Source organism: Formica exsecta, unplaced genomic scaffold (assembly GCF_003651465.1).
Source record: "Formica exsecta isolate Colony F162 unplaced genomic scaffold, ASM365146v1 scaffold83, whole genome shotgun sequence".
Lineage (NCBI taxonomy): Eukaryota > Metazoa > Arthropoda > Insecta > Hymenoptera > Formicidae > Formica > Formica exsecta.
The window spans coordinates 1976222-1981864 of NW_021853600.1; positions in this window are offsets into that span (position 1 = coordinate 1976222).

The window sequence follows — 5643 nt, forward strand, 5'->3', positions numbered from 1 at the left end:
TTTAATTATTTTTGTACTTTGTATTTATGTAGCAAAATTATAGTATAGGTACCTCGCTACAGAATACACTTCTCAAACGCATGTTAATTGCATCGTCGAAGCTTTCGGCTACGCGAGAAAAAGCCCCGTCTCTTAATGCAACCAAAATTAAAGCCGTAATGCGAAGAGATACAAGTTGTAGATCCGGCAGAAATTGCTGTATATCTTACCGAGTTTCGCAAGACGAGTCTGAGGAGAGAAGCGTGCATGCATATAAAGTGCGGCGAGGATACACGAGGGCTGGTGGCGAACCTTGCTTGCCAGAAATTGTGTTTATACCGGCGCATAAAGAACGTTACGAAATGCGCGGGTGGAGGCGGCCGCGTCGCGAAAATTTAAAGTAACAAAAAGGTACGGCAGAAATAACGAGAAATAGAAATGCTAAGACGAATGGGCGTGCGTTTTTATTTTGCTATGGAGAAATATATACATTGTTTCATAATTTGCATATTTTCTTTAGCCAACAAATTTTTTGAGCACACTTTCAAGTAATTTCTTTTTTTTTGTTAATATATATAGATATCTAAATATCAATAATTGTGGATTACAAGCATCGGGATATACAAATTGATAAAAAGTCGTTTGATTTAATTTTTAATTATTCTAATAAATTATTCTAAATAATTTAAGTTAAGAATTTTAGTAACAGATAAAATATTTAATATCATAAAAAATTAAATTAAATTTTTGTTAAGAAAATGTTAATTTCAAATTGTTTAAAAAGTTTTTCAATAAAATTAACAGAGAGAGAGAGAGAGAGAGGAAGAGAGAGAGATCAAAGATTTATGATGTTCATAATATAATAAAAAATATAATAAAACTAATAGATTTCTATCGAATTTCAATTTTTTGGATAAACAAAAATGTGATTTACGACCGCGTCAGAATAAAATAAAAATAAAAAAAAAATTTGGGATGATTAACGTAGATATATCTTAATCTACTTTACAAAATTAACGTTTCCAAAATGAAAAAGGGATCATAATATTTATATATGACACTACAAGCAGTATCAATCTATATAACTATTTACAGATTTCTTGCATACATTTCTCATATTAACATGACTCATAAATTATATAATAGCTTCTTCAAACCGATTATTATAGCTTTTCCAAATCGAAAGTTTTAAATCATATATATCCATCATGTATATTATTACCATTTATAAATGTAGTATGTATGCATCTATATAAATATAATTATAATTAGACATTATATATGTATATAATTAGATATTATATAATTGCATATGTTATTTTTAGTTGTAGCTTCCATAATTAAATTATAAAGCAAATACAATTTTAAAAAATAATGTATAATTAAGGCGGAAAGATCCACTAATTTTAACTTATCTTATAATTTTCTGCTATACGATAATAATCTTAAATAAATTTTTATGGAAAGTTATTTTTAATTTTTATTTAGAAAACTGCACACACATTTTGACATTTGCGAGGATGCAATAAATCTCTTAATAAGCAAATAATATAAAATAAATAAATTAAATAATTAAATATAGAATATTATAGAATATTATAGAATAAAGATAAATATTATTTTTTAATATGTGTTATATTAATGAAACAATATGCATACGAAAGAGAGTTAAACAGACAAAATTTGTACGCCAAATTGATAAAGATCATAAATTTATCGAATAAACATCGTGCATGAAATGTTCTTATGATCCGCGCTAATGGCGCGAGATTTCTTAATGAGAAAGCATGTCTTAATAAAGCAGCACGCCACATGCATTAGAAATATTGACGCGCCCGATAAAAAATGAGTATTTGTGTGAGCGCTAATGGCGCAATAATCCGATACTGGATTTCCAGAGCGGGATAAAAGAAAATCTGGACCACATCGTATGCGCGAGTAACTACATTAAGATCTCTTTTATTTATTTTCGTATTTCTAGTCATGTGCCACTATAAAGATAATATGATAATATTTATAGCGTTTCAAAAATAAAAAATTATACAATATACATTATTAATATACAAATTATAAATGCATGAATCAATCAGAGAATTTCTTTTATGGCTATAGAATTATTTTGTGTTATTGTGTGCAGATAAATTCTTTTGTGAATTTATTTAGATGGATATTCATAAAAAATGTAAATCAGGTTATATTTCTACCGTATTGCATGTCTTGTATCTTATCCTGACTTGCCGGGCATTAGTCGTTGCAAACCGACAATTTTCGTCAGAAACGCGGCAGGCGCGTGAAATAAACTACGAACACATAACTACGAAAATATTGCTCGATACGTCGCCGGTGATATACGAGGAACCGGCGCGTGACGCGCGTTCTTACAGCCAAGGCACGTGAACGGGCGTGATTAAGCTTCCACGGGCACGCATCCTACGACGGAATAAAAAATTCAACGATCGGGGAGGAAGAGTCGAGACGGGGAAACCGGGGGAGCGGCAAGTCGTTTCGGAGCGCGCACAACAATTTCATTACGACCGCGCTTTTAAACTTTTAATATCGCCCGGCGGTCGCCTTTATTGCATGGCTCTTTTCAAGAGCGCGATCCTAGCTTTCGCGCATTCGTCCTTCTTCCCGCTCGTGCTCAATCTAAGACCCGAGACGGAATTAATGCGCGACTTTTATGAACGCTTCGAGTAATCAGCGTATTTCAAGTAGCGCGCGTGTTTATTCACCGTCACGAGCTTCTGATCGCCGCTCTTCTATTTTAAAAGGTCAGTATTTATGTCTTTGTCTTGTGAAATTCATTATGAAATTAAATCCAGCCATTAAATCAGTGAACATTAATAAAATAAAAGAAACTTGTTTTATTTTAAAGGATTAATATAGAAGGCAACGGCGGGTTCTCATTTTTCTTAATGATTTCGTTATGAAGAATCTTATATTTTACTATATATTTTTTATATATATCTTTTTCTTAATATATAGAATCGCACTTGTGCATTTTTTAAGAACCGCGCAAAAGACGATATTGCAAATCGCCTTTCAAAGTAAATTAGCGTATTGCGGGCATGCAATTTTCCAACGCCACACCCGTCGTGACTTAAAAGATTGCACGGAAACGATGCGAGTTTCATTCAAGTTTACGACTTGCAGCGCACTTGCGTTTCTAGTATAATTAAAATTTAAATATATCTTAATGTATCCGCAAAAACCTCTTCAAACTATTAAAGCTATGATATTTCACACTACTAATTGCATTAGTGAAATTATTTTTATTTTATTACTAACAGATAATAAAACAAAGAAAATTTATCTTGATTTTTCAACTTCTTATTCATTTTTCAACGCGTTGTTAAAAAATTTATTAATTATTTTATCAAACAATGCTTTCCGATTAATAGACAGCGCTTTATAAACAAGACAGGCGAAATTATTGACGATACCGATCATCCTTAAAATATTAACCGGCTCCATTTTATTTAATACCAGTGAAATTCGTGTGGTGAAACATTTACCGCAAACGGAGGACTTTGTATGATTCAGGAATAACGTATCATAAAGATTTAATTAAGAGTAAAATAGTTTCTACAATGTAGTAAATATAGAGTGATAACCCCCCGGCATACAGGTTATTAAATACGAAACGTTATGATCGCCCTTTAACAGTTTACTGTCAGTGCGGCTCACGAAGCGTATTGTTACTGCATCAACAGTATGCGCTCTAATTACCCTCGTATCAACCAACTCATAAGTCGTTATGAAATGCAATTACTCGGTGCCGGATTGCATCCGCTATTTGTAATACTGTCGTACTAAATACACAATAACATACGGCTTAATGTGAATACTAGGAGAGAAATAATTGTTCATTGTTAACAAAATCATTGTAGTTATCGGATTAAGAAGCTCGACTATTATATAAATGGTAATTGATAGTACACTGAGTAAAAAAATAATGAACATATGAATTTTTAATTCCAATGGAAAGAAAGAGAGAAAGAGAGTCGATGCTGATCGCACAATTATAATTGTCGATAAAATTCATATGAATAAGTATGTCACTATATTCTTACAAAATAGATATTTTTAAGACATGCTGTAAATTGTTAAATGCTAATTTTTTACAAGTGAAAAATGTTAGGTATGGCTTTGCCACATAAAGAATAGAACATGCGATGCTTTGGATGTATTTTCTTGTTTCAGTCTCACTACATTGTAAAGTTAAATAAGTTAAATAAGTTAACAACGCTTATGAGTGTTAACATATTTGACATGGCCGATACTTTATTGTTTCTTTGATCACTTTATCATGGAGTCAGAGTCCGTCTCTATTGTATTCTTCTGCTGCTTCTGCGCACAATATTCTCATCTCGCCAATGCTCTATTACCTGGCCATCGAAGTATTTCCTCATACATGTTACAAAGAAAATTCCACACGCGTATATAGTTGCAATGAAATTTTAACTTGTCCAGGCTACACAAAGTGATATTACGTAACGTGAAAATTTCGTAAAATAAGTAACTTTATTCCAGTCCATTCCACGCGATTTACATATTTTGATGAACAAAAATTAAAATTAAATAATCCATGGAGTACCACGTGCCCTTAATTTGCATGTTAAATTACTTGCATTAAATACAGGTGTATTGCAACTATCACAAATTATTCTTTTAACAAAATAAAAAGAGTTAATGCAAAACTAAGAATATCTCTGGCTGCAAAAGCGAATATAAATGTTTTGTTCGTTATATGGAAAATTTATATGGAAAATTTAATATATGATTAGATATAATATAAATTTTTCTTGTTTATTGTTAGCAATGTAACGTGATTTGCGATATTCCGAGACTTTATCAAAAACAAATACAGACGCATAGTCTTTTTTCTTTTCTATCTATTATATATTAATTTTTATATTATTTTAATATATATATATTAAAACAATATAAAATATAATGTAAATATAACAGTAAATTTTATGTAAACGTTTTCTTCGCACTAGAAAGTAAAGAGGAGTACAGGCTACTGGTTAGAATTTTCTCGCCCAATGTTTATTCTGACTAGCCCGTAACTTCTGTTTCACACGGATGAGACGAGGGCATTAATTAATTCCGCGATCATTAGAAGACCGGTCGCATTGTCGTGAAAACAGCTCGCCGCGGAACGTCCGGCCGGAACGTGTCACTTTCATCCCGCCTTGTTGCTGGCACAGGGACCGGATCCCGTAATTAAAGCGGGTAAACAGAGTTATCCCGAAATTCGGGAACGAGCACCGTGGCCCGAGGCTAAGCCGTCTAATTGACCCATTTTCGCGGTAATAGATCATCAGCTACCTGTGCACGGGATATATCCATTACGCGACGCTACGAAACGGAAAGAAGAGCTACCACGAAACTGTCGGTGAGTACGTTACCGGTATATGTAGACGGATCCTTGAGTTTTGTACGCAAAACGTCATTTAATTTCGCGTTAATTGCCGCCTTCCGATCAAAGCACCGGGATACACGTCACCTTCCTCAGAGATTTTCGATTTCGTTACCCGTAGAGTATGATTTGCTTGCGTTAAAACTTTCGCCAGCTTGTATTTAAAAAAAATCTCATTAAAAACATGCATTTCTAGAGGAAAAAAAAAGAACGATTTTATACATCTTCCATAAAGGTCG